This window comes from Narcine bancroftii, chromosome 5, assembly GCF_036971445.1.
Source record: "Narcine bancroftii isolate sNarBan1 chromosome 5, sNarBan1.hap1, whole genome shotgun sequence".
In the NCBI taxonomy this organism is placed as follows: Eukaryota; Metazoa; Chordata; class Chondrichthyes; order Torpediniformes; family Narcinidae; genus Narcine; species Narcine bancroftii.
The window spans coordinates 148,128,102-148,152,331 of NC_091473.1; the positions used below are offsets into that span (position 1 = coordinate 148,128,102).

Below are 24,230 nucleotides of genomic sequence, written 5' to 3' on the forward strand. Positions count from 1 at the left end.
ACATAACAGTAAGCGCGTGCCCTTACAGCGTCAGCGATCGGGACCGGGTTTCGAATCCCACGCTGTCTGTAAGGAGTTTGTATGTTCTCCCCGTCTCTGTGTGGGTTTCCCCCCCCAGGGGCTTTAGCTTCTTCCCACCATCTGAAACATACCGGAGTGTAGGTTAATTGGGTGTAAATTGGGCAGCATGGAATTGTAGGCTGAAATGGCCTGTCAGCATGTTGACTGACTAAATTTAAAAAATAAGAATTCTTCACTACCTTTTATATTATGTATGGGTTGACCTGCCTGGATAGCGTGCTAAACAATATTTTTCACTGTATCTGATTACATGTGACAAAATCAAAAGTAGAGGTACAAGTTGCTGAGGTACCATTTAGGCCACATGCCTGGTTGAGACCATAAGTCCAGAAATAGGAATAGAAATAGGCTATTCAGCCCATCGAGTCTGCCCTGCTATTCAATCATGAGCGGATCCATTTTCCCGCTCAGCTCCACTGCCCGGCCTTCTCCCCATAACCTTTGATGCCCTGGCTAATCAACAACCTACCAAGCTCTGGCTTAAACACACTCATGACCTGGCCTACACAGCCACCTGTGGTAACAGATTCCACAGATTTACTCAGCATCTCGATCACTCTTCAATCCTGAAGTTGTGCCCTTTTGTCCTAGACTCTCCCGCCATGGGAAACAACATTTCCACATCTACCCTGTCCATGCCTTTCAACATTCAAAAGGCTTCAATGAGATTCCCCCCTTGTTCTCCTATGAGTACAGGCCAAGAGCATCAAACATTTCATTCCTGCAACCTCCTCTGAACCCTCTCCTATGACAACACATCCTTTCTTCAACCAGGAGCCCAAAACTGCTCACAATATTCCGTGAGGTTTCAATCTTATAAACCCTCAACATCACATCCCTCCTTGCTCTTCTATTTTTCTTGAAGTGAATACCAGCGTTGCATTCGCCTTCTTCACCATCGACTCAATCTGCAAGTTGACCTTCAGGCCGTCCTGCACGAGGGCTCCCAGGCCCCTTGGCATCTGGGGATTTTCAAGTTTCTCCCCATTTAGAAAATCATCTGGCCGTTTATTTCTGCTGCCAAAGTGCATGAGCAAATGCTGCCCAAATACACCCATGTGGCCAATTTACCTTCTGACCCCTGTCCATCTTTGGAACAGGCCAGGAAACCAGAGCACCTGAAAGAAACCTATGTGCAATGAGACCTGAAGTGAATAGACCCACAGGGTGCAATGCAGGACACGGTTGATTTGGCACACCCACCCCACTAAACAATAAGACATAGAAGCAGAAGTAGGCCATTCAGCCCATCGAGCCTGCTCTATCATTCTCCCACTCAGCCCCACTCCTCTGCCTTCTCCCCATAACCTTTGATACTCTGATCATTCAGCTACTGTTAAATGTGAGGACATAGGTTCAGTAGGTCTCAAAGGCAAGGATCTGGACACAGGTTTCGATAGCAAATAGCTTTATTTGCTAGCGGCATAGCCATGCGAAAGAGAAAATGAGGTTATACACAGTTTGCGTGCACACGCACACACACACACACACACAACAACAACAACAACCTGGGAAGGGCAGAATAACAGTGAACAAACACGAACAGTTTATTACTTAGCATGGGAACTGCACTTGGTTGGCAATCAGAATTTGATAGTATGGGAAAAATAATGGCAGCAAGGAAACACATGCACACAGCTAATAAATGGGTGTGGAGTAAAAGATACACATATCTGTACAACCAAGGGAAAAGTAAATTCGTGTCCCACCATGGCTCTGTGCTAATCTAGGGACATTGATCAGTGCTCCCAACCCCTTTTAAATGGTATCAATCTCTGCCCAATGACCTGATCCCCAAAGCCGCCCGTGGTAGCAAATTCCAGAGGTTCACCACTCTCTGGCACTCCAACATACCTCTTCACGGATGCCAGCTTCCCCCACCCCGACCCCCACCCCCCATCTCTGCTTGCTCCTTGACTAATGAAGCAGTAAAGAGTTGGGAACTGAAGTCTGGAACCACAGAGATGTCAGGCAGGGATCAAAGACTTTCTAAACCAGATGGATTCAATGGCCATCTAGTAATTTCATGGTTATTATTAGCGAGATAAACTCCACCCTCCCCCTCCCCCAAAATAAAACGTTAACTTAATCAGTTGAATTTCAATGCCTCAGGTACCACAAAATCTCTGGATAAAAGGACCGGATCTCTGACTGCAAGCCCAGTGGGTTTAATATTATTCTTCTTGGATATTTCTATTTCATGGACATGCCACCCTCCTGTACCATAAATTTCTGTGATTTCTTAAGTTTTAAATCGGCGACTTGTATTCTGATAAGCACATTGTTTGGTTTGAGCAAGTTGCCAACTGGTTGACAAGGTCCTGACCTAAAATGTTGACTATCTCGCCTCCTTAGATGCTGTCTGATCCACTGAGTTAACTTCAAGTGTTTTTTTTTAGTTCCATATTCAAGCATCTGCAATCTCTTGTGCCCCAATATAAAATCTTGTAGAGCATACCGGGACCATTGCCTGAAGAGGGCGCACAAAATCAGTGAACCGGTGCGGTCTCAAAAGGCCAACATGGCCTGTTTCCGCTCCGTAAATGGTTATATGGTTATATGTTTGTCTTTGGACAATAAAAATGTCTCAAGCATTTTGATGCTAAAGCAAATGATGTGAGATGAGGATGACTTATAAAACGAGTGGGTGTCAAAGAGGGTCACGTAAGAAGATAGATGGGTTTTAAATTTAAATTTTTAATTTAGATCTGCAGGTTGGTAACAGGCCATTTCGGCCCAGGGGTCCGTGCTGCACAATTTACACCCAATTAACCTACAACCCCCAGGTGCGTTTCGACCGATGGGTGGAAACCAAAGCCCCCAGGAAAACCCACGGAGAGGACGTACAAACTCCTTACAGACAGCGCAGGTTTCGAACCCTGGTCCCGATCACTGGCGCTGTAAAGGCGTTGTGCTAACCGCTCCGTCAACCGTGCCGCCCCAATTGCAAAAAAAAGTTGCTCCTTGTTTCAGTACTTGCAATGAATGAAGAGTCAGATGTCACTGAGATACTGTACGAAGCTCCATTTTGTGCGCTCTCCAGGCAAGTCAATTCATACAGCTAGCGGTGCAATAATAACAAATAACTAGACACATGAATAAGGCAAAAGTGGTGTAGGGAGTTGTTAAATTGGACAGGGCATGGAGAAAAATACAAAAAAAAATAAAAGTGCAAGCAGAACATCGCTTGTTCGCTTCCCATGGTGGGGGTGTCTAGGACAAGAGGGCATGACTTCAAGATTGAAGGGTGTCCGCCTAGAACAGAGATGTGGAGGAAATTCTTCAGCCAGTGGGTGGTAAATCTGTGGAATTTTTTTTGCCACAGGTGGCTGTGGAGTCCAGGTCACTGGGTGTATTTAAGGCAGAGATTGATAGGTTCTTTATTAGCTAGGGCACCAAAGGTTATGGGGAGAAGTCCAGGCAGTGGAGTCGGCTAGGAAAATGGATCCACTCATGATTGATTGGTGGGGCAAACTCGATGGGCTGAATGGCCTATTTCTGCTCCTACATCTTATGGGTTTTTATTAGCCTGTGTGGTGATCCATTCAAGAGACAGATAACAGCATGGGGAAAAAGTTAATTCAAGCTTATCTATCTTCTGCCTGAAGAAATGGGGTGGGGGGGGGGGGAAGGGAGCCAACCCATGGATGTTAGACGTCATCGAGAGTGATGGGTGTGAGGGAGGTATAAATTAGATTGTTGTGGAGTGGGTTTACGCAGGTTGACGCAACATCTTGACCTGTTCTCTGCTATAATGCTCCATGTTCTACGATCTCAGTGATGCACGCTGCTACATTTCGCGTGGCTTTAGATGGTGAGAAGGTCACGGCTCCCTCATAAGTTCCTCACATATTTATTGTTGTTATTTAAGAAAAGCCATGCTGGGATTGGAGAGGGGTCAGAGGAGATTTACTGGGATGATACCAGGAATCATAGTGTTAGCGTATAGGGAATGATCGTCGGCTCATGGACTGTACTCAGAGTACAGAAGGATGGGTAGGGGGATGGGGGGGGCGGGGAACACCTCATAGAGGTATTTTGAATACTGAAAGGTCTGGACAGAGTAGATGTGGCAAGGATGTTTCTACTGGTAGGGGATTCTAGGTCAAGAGGTCATAAATGGAGATGCGGAAATATTTCCTTAGTCAGAGGGTCGTGAGTCTGTGGAACTTGTTGCCACGGGTGGCAGTAGAAGCGAGGTCATTGGGTGGATTTAAGGCAGAGATTTGTAACGGGGATCACCAAATGTAATGGCACTAATTTAACACAGCTTACAGACCATTGAAGAATGCACTCGCTCTCCTCTTCCTGATGAAGGTAAGTACGCGACAGATTTGCAGGCATTTGACTAGTTAAGGCATCAGGGTTACGGGGAGAAAGCTGGGGAGCAGGGCTGAGTGGGAGGATGGATCAGCTTGTGAGTGGAATGGCGGGGCAGACTTGATGGGCCATGGGCCGACTTCTGCTCCTATATCTTGTGATCGTGTGAAATGTGGCCTAATTCACCCTTAAGCTGCTGGCAATCCTCACATATTCTGTCGACTCACTGTCTGAAATTGCTGCGGTCAGAAGTCGAGCTCTCCCTGTTGTTAAACAAAGTAGGAGGAGCCGACCCCTTCCAAGCACTGAAGAATTCCATGGGAGTGGTCAGAAACGACTTCTGGAATGGAGGTCCATGCAGGTACCTCAATCTGTAGGGAAATTTAAAACACCAAGCTGGTGGAGACACTAGCCCCTTTTAAATTTCAGGGGGATTGACGGATTAAATCACCAACCTGGTGATTTAAGGGGGATCCTGCTTCCACAATGAGGCATCACACACTCACTGGAAGTACTGCCTGCTGTTCAAATGCTGGCTGCCTGGCTATGGTGATACTGCAGGGGGCGATCTCTATGCCAGCAAGAAGACCACCTAAGGGGCTGACTCCACCTGACCGCTGTCAATCAGCTGACCTGAATAGACCGCCTAAGGGGCTGACTTCACCCGGCTGGCTGTCAATCAATTGGTCTGAATATAAACCTGAACCGGCCCCTCCTGAGCCAGTCACACGGGGAGCCTCCAAGGCTTGAACTAGTTTTCAGACTTTTACTGGAATAAAACCTGCTGTACAGTTTTTTGAGTTTTGAGGTTGCTTCCTGCTACCTCAGTGGCCCACACTGGTGAAGCACACACGCAAGCGCTGACGTCACCAGAATAAGCAGGTCGGCTATTTTCCTGTTCAATCGCCTGTGGAGGCGACCTAGGTAAGCTTAACTGGATTCCCTGACTACCTCTGAGGTAGATCAGGGACCCGGTTGGATTCCAATGGGGTTGACCGGGTCAGACCCTTTCTAATTGCTGCGTAACTTGGGTGCTAACTGGGTAAATGGCCCGGTTAACTCCATTTTACACAGCAGTTTGAAAGGGCCTAACTGTCTCACGGCATCAGAGAACCAAGTTCGATCCTCGGGTGCTGGCTGTGTGAAGTTTGCAAGTTCATCTACGTAACGCCCACTGCTGCTTCTAACCAATGAGGCTTGGATGATCTGCAATGTTCCTCCAGCAGTTCAAGTTTGTTGAAGTCAAAGTTCAAAGGTCAAATTTATTGTCAGAGTACATGCATGCCATCACATACAACCCCAAGATTCTTTTTATCCTGCGGGCCAGGCAGAATTTCTACTGATCAGACTCTGGAAACTGCACTCATGAAGAAAGGTATTTGTGTAAAAGAAAGAAAGGTAAACATACTGTGCAAATACAGAAAACAATAAAAATTAAGTCATAAATATTGTTCAAATAATAAAATCCATGGAATGAGAGCATAAGAAATAGGAGCAGGAGTCGGCCCTCCGAGCCTGCTCTGCCAGTCAATAAGAACCTGGCTGATCTGATGATGGGCTCATCTCCAGCTCCCTGCCTTTTCCCCAGATCAGAATCAGAATTTATTGATATGAACAAGTCATGAAATTCGGTGTTTCGCGGCAGCGTCTCAGTGCAGACATTCATATTTCATGTTATTCTCCTACTAGGTAAAAATCTATCAAAGCTTTCTTCTTTAATGGTTTCATGCATTTCCCCAACTACCGATGTTAAACTAACTGGCCTGTATAGACCCCTGCCTTCTGCCTGCATCCTTTCATAAATAGTGGTGTGACACTCGCCGTCTTCCCATCTAGCAGGACTTGGCCAGGGTCCAAACAATTTTGGTGAATTATTACCAAAGCCTTGACTATAACTTCTGCTATTCTTTCAGGACCGTGGGATGCTTTCCATCAGTTCAATATCCTTGTAAATCTTTTCTGCACTCTCGTTTGCTTCATCACAGCCTCTAAAATTCCAAAATAGTACAGCGGAACTTTTAATATCAGCCTGAGTGAGTGACCTCATCCCTTATTCTGAAGCCAACACCCCTGACGGGGCAAGGCTCCCTTGCATGCTCCAAGCCTCTGCAGTTGGGGTTGAACCCAACATCCTCTGGGTCAGAGCTGTTGACGGAGACATGGTCAGTGCTTGTGAAAGGACATGGGCAGGGTTGTGAGCCGGAATGGAACTGGAAATATCATTGGTTTCACCCTCACTGCGGTGGGTGAGCTGCCAAAATACTAAAGGACACATCCCACACTCCCCCTCCCCCCAACACCCCCCCCCACCTCCCCCGGTCATGCTCTCTTCCCTCAGTTCCCTCAGATAGAAGGTTTGTGAGCTTTAAACAACAGTCAAGGACACTTTCTTTCCTGCTGTTATCAACTTCTAAAATGGATCTTTTATTGGGAAAAGATGGTGCCTTTGCACTGTTTGTCAGTACCTTCCTTGATATCCTGCTCTCTGCCGTTGTAACACAATACCACGCTCTCTTTAAGCCCTTTCAAACTGCTGTGTAAAATGGGGTTAACAGGGCAATTTGCCTGGCTAGCACCCCGGTTTCGCGGCCGTTGGGTCCAACTGGGTTAACCTCGTTGGAACCCAACCTACCTCAGAGGTAGTCAGGGAACCCAGATAAACTTACCTAGGTCGTGTCCACGGGCAATTTGAACAGGAAAATGGCCGACTCACTTATTCCGGTGACGTCAGCGCTTGCGTCACCGGACAGCCAGCTCCCGAATATCCGGCAGTACTTCCGGTGAGTATGTGATGCATCATTACGGGATTGGGATCCCCCTTAAATTGCCAGGTTGGTGATTTAATGGGTCGATCCCCCTGCAATTTAAAAGGTGCTTCCAGCACCTTTTCCCCAGTGATTGCACCCGGGTCCCAGGAGGGCGACCCAGGTGCTTTTGACTGACTGTAACACTACACCCTACTCTTTTGTTTCATTTTTGAACAACTTCTTGTACTTAAGTATGGGTTGACTTGTCTTGATATCATGCCAAACAAAGCTTCTCATTGCATCTAGATAAATGATTTAATTCCATTCAAACCAGCTGCATGGTGACCATGGCAGTTACCGCAACGCTGCTTAAGGGCTAGCCACTGGGATTTGGATCCAACGCTCTCTGTAAGGAATTGGTACGCTTTCCTTGTGTCTTTGACAGTTTTCTCTGGGGGCTCTGGTTTCCTCCCACAGTTCAAAACATTCAGGGGTTGTAGGTCAATTGGGGGCTCCGACTCGTGGGCTGAAAGGGCCTGTTACTGTGCTAAATTAGAACAGCTCACGGTCATTTAAGGGATAGGGTTCGGAATGACGGGTTTCTGCCGATAAAGAAACGAGATGGACCGATTGTTTCACTCCCCTCACCACGACTCTGCCAAGCTTGCAAAGCCTGAGAAGTGCTCAGGGTGCTGACTGAGGCAGGGTCAAGCATGGAGATCAGCTAGAGTGTTGCGAACTGAGCTCAGGAGTGCAGTGACAAAGAGTGCCGACGCTGCCAATGGTGGGGGCTCTCGGCCATCCTCCCTCTCCGCCCTTACCTCACCTCCCCCAGACCTCACGCAAGCACAGAGAACAGGAAGGGAAGACTGGGCCACAATCCCATTCGCTGTTTAGCCCGGACCACACTCACCTGTCCTTTTATTGTTTCCAAAAGCTCACGGCAGAAATGGCACCTTCTCCCCAATACAACCCATTATTCTTGCTGTCGAGAGAAACAGTGTGATGCAATGTCGCAATCGAGATATCCTATATTTAAGTTAACATGCATGAGGATGCCCTTCAATCATTCTTTGCTTTCTTTCCCTTCATCACTGTGGACAGAGGAATGATAATCACTAACTTCTGAGATTAGCGCATGAGTTACTGTCCCTGAATGCTCGACCCACTATGCCAACCAGGCAGAAACTGATGACGCCGCAAGCTGAAAGCAAGGGGGAGTAGAAGAAATGGTTTGTGAGGTCCTGATAAACCGCCAGCGGGAAACTCGGTGGGAGCAGCCCTCAGCTCTTCCTAGGTCTGTAACGTGCCCCCCTCCCCCCTCCCCAGTTCAAGCAACTCAAGCAGGAAGCCACTCCCTCGAATCCGTGCAAGTCCCCGAGGGGGAAAACGCAAGCATCGTGAGAGCTCGGGCTGTTGATGGATTGGACTGGACTCCGTGTGGCTGCGGGGGTGAGGGGGGGGGGCGGGATCTTTGGTGGCTCAGGGACTCTGCAGGGACTCTCTTCTGCTTCTCCTTCTCCGATTGTAAGAGGTGCTTCAGGCAATTTCTGCTGATGGTGAATCTGTCTGCACTTCAGATGAAAGCAAATTCCATGTAATATTGCACTGTTTAATTACATGACAATCAAGGGATTTTGAATCTTGAGCAAACAGTGAATGGACTCAGCAGGTTATAGACCATCTCTGGAAAGAAATGGATGAGAAAAGCTTTGGGTCTTGAAGAAGGGTCCCATCCTGAAATGTTGACTATTCATTTCTTCTCCATGGATCCTGCCTGACTTGCTGACTTTCTTTGTTTCCTCAGGGGGATTGACAGGGTAGATGTTGAGATGTGTTCATTAATGGGATCTTTATGAACAAGGGGACTTTGCGACAAAATTAAGGAGCTGATCACTTAAAAGGATGTGCAGGAATTTCTTCTCTGAGACCGTGGTGAACCTCTGCCCTCGAGAGTTGGCGAGGTGCGATCATTGAATGCATTTAAAGGGGAGACAGTGAAATGTTTGAAAGATCGAGCAATTGAGGGCTGTGGGAAACTGAGAGAGAAGAGGAGATGAGACCGGGAGCAGATCAGCCATGATCATGTTGAAGGGTGGGGCAGGCTGGAGTCCAGTGGTCGATTCTGTCCCTGATGTTGTTGGGAATCACCAGCAAGGGGGGAGAAACATAAGAAAGAGCCTTGGTTCAGGCAACCAGTCTTTGACTGGCAGTGGAATGGACAGGAAAGAGAGAAGGGGGAAGAGAGAAGGGGGAAGAGAGAGAGAGAGGGAGAATGAGAGAGAGAAAGAGAGAGACGCTTAGCGTAGCAGTTAGTGCAATGCCTTTACAGCGCCAGAAATCAGGACTTGGATTCGAATCCTGTGCTGTAAGGAGTTTGTATGTCCTCTCCATGTCTGCGTGGGATTTTCATGAGAGCTCCAGTTTCCTCCCTTTGTTTGATGCGGGGGGAGTGATTTGTAGGTTAATTGAGTCGTAAGTTGTGTGGCACAGATTCATGGGCTGAAGTGGCCTGTTACCGTGCTGTATGTCTAAATTTAGAGAGAGAGAGAGAGAGAGAGAGAGAGAGAGAGAGAGAGAGAGAGAGAGAGAGAGGGGTGAGGGCAGGGAGAAGAAGGAGAGAGAGAGGGAGTAGGGGGGGAGAGAGAGGGAGAGAAGGTGAGAGAGGAGAGCGGGAGAGAGGAAATAAGTCAGGGCAGGCCAGGAGATGGGGGGGGGGGGTGAGGTAGGGAGTTAGTTTGAAGCAGAGTGATGTAGATGGAGTGAAAGTTGAGGGCAAACATCTGAGCGTGGGGCTGCATGCGGGCTTCAAAGAGTGAGGAGTGGGTGAGAGAGGGGGAGTAACCTATGTGAGGATGCGAAGTGCAGGGTGAGAGGGTGGGTAAGCCGAGAGAGGACGTGCTGCCCGGGACGTGTGCGAGTGAAAGCGAGTGAGTGAGCAAGAAAGAAAGTGATGACTGAAAATGAGAATAAGAATGAGACAAAGGGTGCAGAACTGTCCTCTCTCTCCCTGTCATCTCCAGAAGCTGCCAGTAAGAATAAGGTTGCCTCCTTTCACAGCGCGTCCCGAAACAATCCTTCCAAGTTTTGAAAGCGGCAGCTGAATCTGAAGTTCCAACTTCTTGTGCATCCAAACCATCCTCAGACATCGTTAAAGCAGTCAATAAACAGATATTCCCTTTAAATTTCGAAGCCGATCCTCCTTTCTAAAACTCGTGTAATAACTTGCTCCAAGCACTGGGCACATGGGAAAGAAAGAAGGATTGAGATCGACTTCCAAGGACTTGCAGCTGTTAATTTGCTGCTAAACTAGATTTTATTTTAGGTTTTATAACTGGCTACCTGCTGGGAAATCTTGCTTTCATTTTTGAACAGTGATAGAACTCCATCTAGCTTTTTTTTACAGAGGAAATCAAAGCATTTTGCTTTAAGAAGGCAGCCCTTTTTTTCTAAACATCCTGCACAGAGCATCAAAAATATGCATGTGGTTAAAAATATAATAACGAATGCAAGTGGTAACTCAGAGGGAATAAAGTCTGATTTGTTCAACTGCTGACAGCAATTGATTGTGAATGGAAATATTATATTTAACACCAATTTTATTGTGATTTATTACAGAAATCAAGGGTTGATATAATTACCTCACATCATTTTTAAATAACGAGAATTACCGCTACTTGATTTTGTCAAACAGCAATAAATATCCATTAAACACGTCCCGAAAAGAATCAATATAAACTAAAAAAAAGTAGAGGTTCGATTTATTGTCACACACAGCATGCAACATCTCTATGTTTCAAGTCAGAGAAATGCCGCAGCACGGAACAGGCCCTTCGACCCAACTTATCGATGCTGACCAAATTGGTATTCAGGGCTAGTCCCATTTGCTTGCAGTTGGCTACATCTTTCCAAACCCTTCCTATCCACACATCTGCCCAGATATATTTTGAGCGCTAAATAAAACCATAGAACCATGGAGCATATAAACAGTCCCTTGGCTCTTCTAGTCTGTACCAAACTATTTTTCTGTCTAGTCCTGATGACCATACCTTTCCCATCCATGTACCTGTCCAAACTAGATTGGCCCGTATCTGGAACGAGCTGCCAGAGAAAGCTACAGAAGGAAGCTAAAAAAAAATGGCATAATGGAATTTATGTGGACAAGTATGAGGTGTTGTATTTGGGGCGAAGAAAGTGACAATTGAGCCCACATTCACCACTTCAGCAGGCAGATCGTTCCATACCCCTACCACTCTCTGTGTGAAAAAGGTTCTCCCCAATGTTCTTCCCAAACTTTGCCCCTCTCATCCTTATCCCATGACCTCTTGGTTTTATCTCATCTACCCTCAGTGGAAAAAGTCTAAATTAACTCTGTTTATACCCCTCATATGTTTAAATTCCTCTATTAAATCTCCCCTCATTCTTCGATGCTCCAGGGAATAAAATCCTAATCTGTTTTACCTTTCCCTGTAACTCAGTTCCTGAAGTGCGGGCAATCTCTCTTTCCATCTTATTGATATCTTCCCTGGAGTTAGGTAACCAAAACTGCACACAATAATCCACACTTGGCCTCAGCAATGTCTTAGAATCATAGAACAATTACGCACAGAAACAGGCCACCTCCACTTCACTAACCTGTCCCAAACCATTTTTTTCTTGTCTAGTCCCGCTGACCTACACTCAGCCCATAGCCCTCCATAACTCTCCTATCCATGTACCTGTCCAAATTTCCCTTAAATGTTAAAATCATCTACCACTTCAGCTGGAAGCTCATTCCACACTCTCACCCCTCTCTGAGTGAAGAAGTTCCCCCTAAACTTTTCCCCTTTCAGCCTTAACCCTTTGGTTTGTGTTTCATCTGCCCTAAGTGGAAAAAGCCATTCTACACTTATTCTGTCTATGCCCCTCATAATTGTAATTACCTCTATCAAATCTCCCCTCATTCTTCTATGCTCCAGGGAATAGAGTCCTAACCTGTTTAATCTTTCCCTGTAACTCGGTCCCTGAAGTTTGGCCAACATCCTAGTCTTCCCTGCACTCTTTCCATCTTATTGATATCTTTCTTGTGGTTAGGTGACCAAAACTCACACAGTACTCCAAAATTGGCCTCACCAATGTCTTATAAAAACCAAAACATCCCAACTCTTGTACTCAGTACTTTAATTTATGAAGCTCAATATGCAAAAAGCTTTCTTTACAATCCTATCCACCTGTGATGCCACTTTCAGGGAATTATGTATCTGGATTCCTAGATCCCTCTATTCTACCACATTCCTCAGGGCCCTAACTTTTATCGTGTATGTACTTTCTTCGCCCCAAATACAACACCTCATACTTGTCCTCATAAATTCCATTATGCCATTTTTTTTTAGCTTCCTTCTGTAGCTTTCTCTGGCAGCTCGTTCCAGATACAGGCCACCCCTTGAGTGAAGAGTTTACACATCAGGCCCCTCTTGAATCTCTCCCCTCTCAACTTAAACCATAGCCCTCTTGTTCTGGAATCATCTGCCCTGGAAAATCACTATGAGCTTTCACTTTATCAGGACCCTCATTAATATATCATATTATTCATGCCCTCGTGATATATCAGCCAATATTCAATGATAGATGGAGATTGTGTGTCTGTAATGTTAATTTTCAAATAAAGAGTCTTAGTCGTCTCTTTCCTTTGGCAATGGAATGGTGACTGACGTGATAGTTACGTGTAGTGATGTGAAAACTGTGCACACTGGCTGCATCACAGTCTGGGATGGGGACATCAATGCCCCCAAGCAAAAAGCCCTGCAAAAGGTAGTGGACACAGCCCAGGACATCACAGCCAAAACTCTCCCTACCATCAAGGACATCTACAGGGAACGCTGCTATCGGAGGGCAGCAGCAATCATCAAGGATCCACACCACCCAGCGCACGCTCTGTTCTCGTTGCTGCCATCGGGAAAGAGGTCTAGGTGCCACAAGACTCGCACCACCAGGTTCAGGAACACTTGCTACCTCTCCACCATCAGACTCCTCAATGACAAACTCAATCAGGAACTCATTTAAGGCAGTGGTTCTCAACCTTTTTTTTCCACTCACATCCCACTGTAAGTAATCCCTAGGCCATCGGTGCTCTGTGATTAGTAAGGGATTGCTTAAGATGGGATGTGAGTGGGAAGGGAAGGTTGAGAATCACTGCTCTAGACCCAATTGTTACTGAAATATTTTGCTTGAGAAAAATTATCAATGGGCCATTTCCTTTGGAGTTCTGAAACCGTGCACATAACGAGTCAATTAAGGATGATTAAAACAGAGGTGTTCAAACTTTTTCTTTCCACCCACATACCACCTTAACCAATCCCTTACTAATCATAGAGCATCGATGGCGTCAGGAATACTTACAGTGGGATGTGAGTGGAAAGAAAAAGGTTGAGAACCACTGGTCTGGATGCTCCAGTTTCCTCCCAAGTTCCAAAGATGTACAGGGTTGGTTGATTAATTGATGACATGGGAGTATTTGGGCAGCGTGGGCTCGTGGCCGCAAGGGCCTATTACCCATGCTGTGTCTCGGAATTAAAATGAAATTAGCGAAGCAGAAAAGGATGGCTAAATAAAACAGGTGCATCTCTCATCAGACAGAAGGTAGAGCAAAATGAAGGGAAAGAGAACATTTCACGGATAAATTCAAGATCCAGATTTATGACACAGAATCTAAAAGTATGTGGCAAAACTGATTCAATAGTAACTTCCAAACAAGAATTGCATAGATACTAGGAGAGAAACGAGATGTAGATCCTTTGAGAAAGGCCAGGAGAATGGATTGGGACTAGCAGCAGGGCAAACGATTGAATGGCCTAAAATCAGAGCTCTACCACTCTATCATTCTTTGACTCGCTTTCAATTAAATTCATTTCATCTGATGAGAGGTAATAAATACAAGCATTTCCCAAACCCCAGGAGTAAAATTTATATAAAAGATATATCTGATGGGAATTGAAATGCTTTTCGTTGCATTTCCAACAGTCAAATGAATATTCACAAAGTGTCAAAGGAGCTTAGAACATTGCAGCACAGAAAACAAATCCTTCTAGTCTGTGCTGAACTATTAGTCTGTCTAGTCCCACTGACCTGCCCCCAGTCCATATCCCTCCAGACCCATCCTGTCCATCAACCTGTCCAAAAGTTTCTTAACTGTTAAAATTGCCCCACATTCACCACCATCACAAAGCAATTGTGTTTGAAGCAGGTGAGATGAGCTGCTTCTCCCCGGGTACAGCCTGCATCTCGGTGTTCCTCTCGTCCTCTTCCCCACTCTGGTCTCACTCCGCTTCCCTTTCTGGGGTGTGCTGGCCTGATGTCCATGCCGAGGAAAAACAGTTCCTCCTCATCTCTGTCCTAAATCTACTACCCTGATGTAGGTGACACTTTCCAATCTCTTGTGATGACAGACCAACAAAATAAGGTTTAAACCTTTATACCTGAATCTTGAAACTATGTCCCCTAGCTCTAAACTCCCCCACCAATGGAAACAACTCACCTCCCTCTATAATATCGATGCCTTCATAATTGTACATGACTCCCTTTCATTTATTCTAAATTCCAGGGAGTACAGTCCTAGACCACTCAATGTCTTTTCATGATTTAATCAAATGATTAAAAGACCACCTATGTGCCATTGCAAAGAGGATCAGTAAAATGATTGAGTGAATGGTATCTGACTGCCCAGAATTCTTGTGAAGCGTAGAGTGGTCCAACAGGAACTTCTGAGGCCATTTAGTTCAATTGTCCACCATTCTGCCATCGTTCCCCCAACCCGAGGTAGTTCCACTCATCATCTTCTGATTAGATCCCATCACCTGCTTCCATCCACGGTCTCCATTCAGCACTTCCTGGCCTATTGTCTGTACTTTTCCCTGTTCCTTTGTAACACTACTCCCCACACCATTGTCGTAGAACATACAACATGACAGGACAGTGCAGGCCTTTCAGCCCATGATGTTGTGCTGACTTACATTAACCTACTTCACAGCAAATTAGTACTTTTCTTACCTCATAAAACTAGCCTGCTATTTTTCTTACATCCATGTGCCTATCTAAGAGTCCTTTAAATGTCTGGATTGCACCACCCCTGGCAGTGCATTCCAAACCCTCACCTTTATCTGTAAAAAACCTACCTCTTGGATCTCCCCTAAACTTTCCTCCACTCACCTTAAACAGATGTCCTCTAGTTTTTGCTCCTGTGCCCCGGGGAAAGAGGTGCTGGCTGTCCACCTTATCTAGGCCCATCATAACCTTATACACCTCTCATCCTTCATCCCTCTAAAAAGCCCTAGTTCTATGAACCTTTTAATTTGCATATATGCATAAGTACAATGAACCGATGCACCAAATATTTCAGAAATTTGCCGATGACGCTACGGTTATCAACGGAATCGTCGATGGCACTGAGTAAATGTACAGGAGGGAGATAGATCAGCTCGTTGAGTGGTGTCACAGCAACAACCTTGCACTCAACTATGGAGCAAGACTTCAGGAAGGGGAAATCAGGAGAATGCGAACCAGTCCTTGTCAATGAATCAGCCTCTTGTTAACTTATTAAAGCCCCTTTCACACTTGCATCCTACTAAATTGGCCGTTCAGTGTCCCGGGATAGGAATGGTGGGGGGGTGGGGTGGGGGGGGGGTTTGGCCCTTCACACTAGACCACTCCTAACTGGGATACTGAATGCTTTTGCACTTGCAAGGGTCTATCCCCGTCGTTTGATCTGTTCTACCTTCAGTAGGAAGTGCCTGCGTGACACAGCTCGCAAAAGAGTGAAGTGATTGCCCGCTTCACACTTGCCTGATCTGCAGACGCCGGGGATTGTACTAGGGGTCGAGGCCATCAGACCCCGGCATGAGGTGACGTCATCTGACGTCGGTGTCGAGCAGGTTTTGCATCCACACTTGCCACTTTAATGGCCGATTGGCTGTTTGATTCCTGGCATCACTGGCAAAGTGTGAAAGGGGCTTAATTCGCCTCTCACTCTTTGCCCCTCCGAAGGGAAAAGAAAGCCCTGGCTCAATCATCCATGCTTTGTCAGTCAAGATTTCTTTGTTATTATTGCACTCACTACCCACTGTCCAAGTTGACTTACTCAGATTGCTTGCAAAACAAAGCTTTTTACTGCTATTGGCTGCAAGTGTTGGTGGATTTGGGGGTAATTGGTGTAATGGCTGGAACCATGTGGCAAATGAAATTTAAAAGAAAGTTAAGAACATAGATTATCGGAGCAGGAATCGGCCACCCGGCCCATCATCCATCAAGCCTGCTCTGCCGTGCAATGAGATCATGGCTGATCTGACGATAGGCTCATCTCTACCTATCCCCATTTCCCTTAATTCCCCTACTAGGTAAAAATCTATCCAACCTTGTCTTAAATATATTGACTGAAGAAGCCTTCACTGCTTCAATGGACAGCGTATTCCATAGATCCACCACCCTCTGGGAACAGCAGATCCTCCTCATCTCCATCCTAAACCTGCGACCCTGAGCCTTGAGGCTGTGCCCACAAGTTCTCATTTAAACTCAACTCAATTCTACAATTCTGTCACAACCCCAAAGTCTGGACTTGCTGGGAACTCGAATCATTAGATCCAAAAGTGTATCTCATTGCCCATCTTATTTTGATTTTAATTCGGCGGCCAGTTCGCCGAATCAGCACATAAAGGGAGGTCTACATGGATATATTAAAACAGTTAAAGCCAAGGACAAACATGCAAGGTATTGAAGTGTGTGCGAAAGCCTTCTCTCAAATGGCAGAGTTCAAACCTCGAGCTGCTCAATGACAATTGTTGCCCTCCCGACCCCTGAGAACAAAACAAACAAAAAAATCTTTGGCTGAAAATTGTTCGTGCTGTTATAGAAATCATTTCAAAAGCTGTGAAAATGAGACAAAAAGGAGAGAAAGCTCAAGCACCCACATGCAAATGCCTTTGACAATAAAAAGAGGGCCCCAACTTCAAGCAGTCAATGTGCTTTAGTCAGACTGAATCGCTGTATCATTTATCCATGGTCTTTTAGAATCTTGCTATTAAAATCTTTTCCCTTTCTTCCTTTAATTTTCTTGGACTGTCATTGTGCATTTAGCCAAGTATCCTGGGGAATTCATACGCAAATTAGCCACCGTCGTGGTCTCAATGAAACTGCGTCTGTCATTCATCCCATTTCGTGGTGAATAGCCGATACCACCCTGTTCCACCCGCTCGCATGTCCTGAGAAGGTATAATTGCGGTGATTGACTGAGCAGAGGCGTGAGGCCCCTGGTGGCACCTGCACCAAGTTGGAGCCAAAGTCTCTCTTCCCCCACAAACACAAGGGCCGCACGGTTAGCACGATGCTGTCGCAGCGCCAGCGACCCGGGTTCGAATCCAATGCTGTCTGTAAGGCGTTTGCACTTACACCCCGTTTGTTTACCCATGCTCTGGTTTCCTCCCAGCCTTCTAAACATATGGAGGTTAAAGTTTTTTTTTAAATTTAGACATTCTGATGCATTGCAGTGCGAACAAACCAGCTCAAACTACGAAGGCCTTTTTGCAGCCTTTAATTAGCTTAAATCCACGGTGCTGAAGATCCAGCTGCGCTGGATGGGTCACGTCTCCAGAATGGAGGACCATCGCCTTCCCAAGATCGTGTTATATGGCGAGCTCTCCACTGGCCACCGTGACAGAGGTGCACCAAAGAAAAGGTACAAGGACTGCCTAAAGAAATCTCTTGGTGCCTGCCACATTGACCACCGCCAGTGGGCTGATAACGCCTCAAACCGTGCATCTTGGCGCCTCACAGTTTGGCGGGCAGCAACCTCCTTTGAAGAAGACCGCAGAGCCCACCTCACTGACAAAAGGCAAAGGAGGAAAAACCCAACACCCAACCCCAACCAACCAATTTTCCCCTGCAACCGCTGCAACCGTGTCTGCCTGTCCCGCATCGGACTTGTCAGCCACAAACGAGCCTGCAGCTGACGTGGACTTTTTACCCCCTCCATAAATCTTCGTCCGCGAAGCCAAGCCAAAGAAGAATTAGCTTAAAATTTGCACACAAGGTTCAGTATCCCTCTGGCTCTATGTGCTCTACTGCCTACACGAGGGCCGACGTTAGCCTATATACGGGACCGGTGATTGGCAGGGAGTAGGTGGAGCCAGCCTCCCAGTTTATCTCCCTGCAGGTACAGTGGGTTGCTCCCTGCAGTAGGCAGGTAAGAATGCAGACAGGCACAGGAATTCACTGACAGTCTGGTGGTTGTATCACCATAGACATACAGCACAGTAACAGGACCTTCCGGCCCATGACCTTGTGCCACCCATTTACACCCAATTTACCCACAATCCCTGGTACATTTCAAATGGTGGGAGGAAATTGAAGTCTCTGGATGTGGGGGGAAGGTCCAAACTCCTTACAGACAGATCGGGATTCAAACCCCAGGCCCCGATCGCTGGCGCTGCAACAGCATTGCATTAACTGTGGTGCCCCAGTTTGGTGAAATCGAGTGGCACAGTCTGGTCGGCGAGAAGGGCCTGTTACCATGCTCTATGTCTGAATTTAAAAATGTAAACAAAGGCGAATGGTTGGATTTTCCAAAAATATTGCACCTTTCACGCTTGGGTGGAAACCTGGTGATAGCTCTGATATACAGGATGAAAATCCCCAAATTTGAAAATTACTTGTCCCCATCAGGACAGGGCAGACAGTTTGGGGCTACTTTTGGGGTGAAAGAAGAAAGTCTGCAGTTGCTGTGATTGTAGTTAGTGCTGGAGAAACTCAGCAGGTCTCGCAGCTTCCACTGGAGGATATGCCGATGAGGTCTGAGTTGAGGGTGCTAGAGGGGTAGCCATGTTTTTTTGAAGGAGTATATCTTGGATGATCTCGCATGGAATTCTTCGACCTGGGAGCAAATGCGATGGAGTCAGAGGACTTGTGAGGAAGAAATAGAATCCTTCTGTAGAACAATGTGTGAAGAGGTGTTGTCGATCTAACTGTGTTATTTGGTAGGTTTGACGAGAATTTGTCTCCTGAGATGTGTGGTGGAACATGTTAATGCAGGCATGGCCTTGGCTGGGCAGGCTGGCCCACCTTCTGTACCTATAGCCCCTCCCCATAAGATCCCCTAATAAAGGCCGAGAGCCCTCGTCTCCTCCCTCATACCTGCCTTGGACGTGAGCCAGTGTCATGATGGGTCTTCTGATCAATAAAGCCTTTGACTACTTACTTCATGTCTGCGAGTGGTCATTGATCGTGCCACAAGAGTTCGAGTAAGGGTGGAGTTTTGTTTGAGATGGACCAAATGAATTTGAGGTTGTGGTGGACATTGGCAGCATAATGGATAAAGTTGACGAGCTGATCATGGATACATGAGGCAGAAGCATTGTAGTCATCGATGAAGTGGAGGAAAACTTGAGGAGCCTGGCCTCTGTTGGCTTGTAGTATGAGTTGCTCCAATAGGCAACAAAAGACCGGCATAGCTGGGGCCCATTTGACTATCCAGGGCTACTCCTTTGAAAGTGGGATGATTCAAAGGAGAAGCTTTTAAGGGTGAGGACAAGCTTTCCTTCGACCTCCATGGTTTCCTTAGGCCCCTACCTTGTCTCTCTCTTTCCCTATCCCTTTGTCTTCTTCATCCAGCTCGACAACCCATCCCTCTCCATTCCAACTGCTGCCCCTGCCCCTATCACCTCAGATTCTATCTCTTCAGACCTCTTGCCTGTAAGCCCCTTCTCCCCTCTACTCTTCACCTTCCCCCATCTTTTTAATTCAGGTGTCTGCCTGCTGTTTGCTCACACCTTGATGAAGGACCCAGGCCCAAAACATTTGGAGGGTGGTGGGTGAAGATGGGTTCTGGAGGGTGGAGGTTGGAGGGGGGTCTATGGAGATGGGGAGGGTGGATATGGATGGATTTAGAGGATGGAGAATGAGGGTTTATGGAAACAGAGGGTTTATGGAGGGTGGAGATGGAGGGGGTTATGGAGACAGGTAGGATGGTATTGGAGGGGTTATGGAAGGTGGAGGTGATTATGGAGAGAAAGAGAGAGAGTGGTGTTGGAATGGAGGGCGGAGGGTGAAGGTTTATGGAGACAGAGGATGGAAGGGGAGGGGTTATGGTGGGTGGAGATAGAGGGGGTTATGTAGGCATAGGGTAGTTTTGGAGGGGCTATGGAGGGCGGAAGTGATTATGGAGATAGGGAGGTGGTGTTAGAGGAGTTAAGGAGACAGGGTAAGTAGAGGGGGAGGAGTGGGATGGTAGTTAATTATCGTGACTGGGAGTGTGGTGTGGGTGGTGATGGAGAGCTATGGAGACAGAAAGGGTGGTGTTGGAGGAGGTATAGAGGATGGCGTGGAAGGGGATTACAGAGAAAGGGAGAGTGGTTTTGAAGAGGTTATGGAGGGTGGAGGGGATGGGTGACGGAGGGTGGAGGGAGAGGGGTTACAGTGATAGCGAGATGGAGAGGGAGGTGTTATGAAGGGGGGGAGGGGTTATGGAGAGTGAAGGGGGCAGGAGTTATGGGGACAAGGAGGATTGTAAGAGGGGTGATGGAAGCTGGAGGGCAGGGGATAATGGAGCGGCTGGTTGTTACAGAGCCAGGTAGAGTAGTGTTGGAGGGAAAGTGGAGGGGATGAGGGTTATAGAGACAGGGATGGCACACACAGATGTGAAAATGAGTCCTTGGAAAAAAAAATCAAGGAATTAATTAACCCGATGAAGAATATCGGTCAAAGTGCAAGCAGGGGTTGGGTAAACTGGACCCAGGGGGGTGGGTTTTGAACAAGCCGGAGGTTTACAATGCGTGTAGTGTGGGAGGCTGGACACAAGCGTGTTGCAGCCATGCAACAAGTCCGCAAGTTAACCCTTGCATAAAAAACAAATTCCGACTTGCAAAACAGTGTGTGGTTCCTGACATCAATGCCTGGCTGTCTTGTCATGTGAAGGCGGGCTGATATTGTTCCCCAGCGGAACATTGTCACGATTACACTGTGTTTCTTTTAACATTCTGCCTGGGGTTTTACAGAATGTACGCAGCAACAATCCTTCCCTGAACTCATTTGAAAATTCATGACTCCAAAAGAAGGTCAAGGCACATAAGGAAAAAAAACCCCTGAATCTCATAAAACAATATGCTTACATAAATTTAACATCTCGCGCATTATCTTGGGCACCTGACCTTTCCAGAGCTGCTCCACTGAAACTATCTTGCGTATGCTCTGGGACGAGGTGAGCAAGATTAAACGCTGGATGACAACATGTCTCCGGTGTGAGACGGTGAATGGCTGGATGGGTTTGATTTTATGTTTGGCATCGAGAGGTTTCAGTCAAAGCAAAGAAGGGAGGGAAATTAAACTTGCCAACATGCAAGTTGAAGGCTGGATCGATTCATTCCAACCTGCTGTGATACAAATGGAACGGAGAAAAATTAAAGTTAGCATTTCATTTCGACCTTGGTTTGGCTTTAGCTCATAAAAAAAAAGCAAGAGGTGTGTGGGGAGTTTAATGATAAAATATTTTCTTGCTAGACTTGCAGATAAATGTGGCAAAGCACACCATGAGGAGGTCCAAGGCTCTAACCTTTAATCGGAGCCATGTTTCTGCTTCCTCAGAAGCCCAAGGAGATTTGGCAGGTCACCAGCATCCCTTTAACAACTTCTACAGGTGCACCATTAAAAGCATCCTGTCAGGGCGAACGACTGCGCAAGATGGGAACTGGTCAGCCCGAGAGTGCAAGAACCTACAAATGACTTCACACGAGCCCCCTTCCCCTCTATCAACTCCTTGCAAAAGCAGCCAACTATTTAAAAGACTCATCCCAGTCCAGTCACACTCTCTTTCCCCCTCTCCTCCCACCAGGAAGAAGGTTCACGAGTGTGAGATCCATGCACCCGCCAGGTTGAAGGACAGTTTCCTTTCCTGCCGTTATGCTGAATGAAACCCAAAAGAGGAACATTATGTGGCCTTTCCTCCATGCCAACTGATCTCTCGAGAATGCTGCACCTTTCTTCTTATGCTATGTATGGATGGCTCGTAAAACAACCTCCACTACTGCATCTTGGTGCATGCAACAAGACTTTAAGACTAAGGCTTGCTCCGATTTTATTTTGCTCAAACTAAATTTTAACGGTTCACATTCAATCTTTGCATTTTACTGTTACTGGTCAAGTTTGCATGATCTCCTCAAGGCAACATCTTCCTGGATTGGTTCAGTTGGAAACTGAAGACACGAGAGACTGCAAACGCTCGAATCTGGAGCAAAATATAATCAATGGGTTGAGCAGCATCAGTGGGAGACAAGGATCAGTTGACGTTTTGGGTTAGAACCCTTCATCATGATCGTCTTCGACTGATGCTACTCGACAGAGTTCCTCCAAATGATTTATTTGCTCCACTGTTAAGCTGTTAGGTGGGGAGGTGAAGGCTTTGACCCAGAAATTTAAATTTAAATTCAGATATACAGCATGGTAACAGGCACTTATGGCCGACGAGCCTGTGCTACCCAATTACACTTAATGAACGTACTGTTATGAGCCCAGAGGACCCCAAAACCCAGCAGCAATAGATATTCACCAAGACAAATGGTTTCTTAAACAAAAGTTGCTTTTAATTTTCTTTAATCATGTAAGCAGAATCACACTTTAACTTAACTAACCTAACAACCACCTTCTAATTCTAAGCACACGTGTGTGTGTGTGGGTTAGTTCAGAAAGGTTTTTTGATTCACAGTCCAATCTCACTTCTTATTCCTCCAAGTTCACTGGTTGCAAGCAATTCTTATACCATGCACAGAATTTAACATTTATAAAGTTCACCAGGCTTTGGTGGTTGAAAGGTAAATGGCTACCGCTCAGGAAGGTTCTTGTCAGTTTTCAGAGAGAGATTTGTTGTTCCAGGACATCCACAACTGATTTACTTCCATCAGCCACTTCAGTGTTTTGCCGATGAAACTTTCCCCTTCAGGGTTTACCAGATGATAACCTCTTTCTTTCAGGTCACCATAGAGTGAAACATTATTCCAAGAGAAACATTAGACAGCCAGTCCTCTCCTCTTGCATGGACCACAAGGGTGTGTCTGTCTGTCTGTCTGTCTGTCTCTCTCTCTCTCTCAGAGAAAGCCTGTTTGACTCCCTCTGCTTGCAAAACCTCATGACCCTCTTAGAACAACTCCAAACAATCTGTGGCTCCAAAAAGATCTTTCATCTGTTGCCTTTTGTAAGCAACAATCCATTAGTGAAGTCTCTTGGGCACTCTCCAAAGCTCTTGCAAAAGCTGTGAGGTCCCGCTATGTCTAGCATGAGGCAGAGCTCCAGTATTTCAAATAAGATCTGTTTTCTTTCTTTGGCTTGGCTTCGCGGACGAAGATTTATGGAGGGGGTAAAAAGTCCACGTCAGCTGCAGGCTCGTTTGTGGCTGACAAGTCCGATGCGGGACAGGCAGACACGATTGCAGCGGTTGCAAGGGAAAATTGGTTGGTTGGGGTTGGGTGTTGGATTTTTCCTCCTTTGCCTTTTGTCAGTGAGGTGGGCTCTGCGGTCTTCTTCAAAGGAGGTTGCTGCCCGCCAAACTGTGAGGCGCCAAGATGCACGGTTTGAGGCGTTATCAGCCCACTGGCGGTGGTCAATGTGGCAGGCACCAAGAGATTTCTTTAGGCAGTCCTTGTACCTTTTCTTTGGTGCACCTCTGTCACGGTGGCCAGTGGAGAGCTCGCCATATAACACGATCTTGGGAAGGCGATGGTCCTCCATTCTGGAGACGTGACCCATCCAGCGCAGCTGGATCTTCAGCAGCGTGGACTCGATGCTGTCGACCTCTGCCATCTCGAGTACTTCGACGTTAGGGGTGTAAGCGCTCCAATGGATGTTGAGGATGGAGCGGAGACAACGCTGGTGGAAGCGTTCTAGGAGCCGTAGGTGGTGCCGGTAGAGGACCCATGATTCGGAGCCGAACAGGAGTGTGGGTATGACAACGGCTCTGTATACGCTTATCTTTGTGAGGTTTTTCAGTTGGTTGTTTTTCCAGACTCTTTTGTGTAGTCTTCCAAAGGCGCTATTTGCCTTGGCGAGTCTGTTGTCTATCTCATTGTCGATCCT

At 46.6% G+C, this 24,230-nt stretch overlaps 1 protein-coding gene across 8 annotated transcripts in view; it reads right to left on the bottom strand.

The window, feature by feature from the left end:
- The window catches only part of adgrl2a (adhesion G protein-coupled receptor L2a), a 905,078-nt gene that overhangs the window by 639,163 nt on the left and 241,685 nt on the right, over nucleotides 1-24,230 (bottom strand). The window lies entirely within an intron of this gene.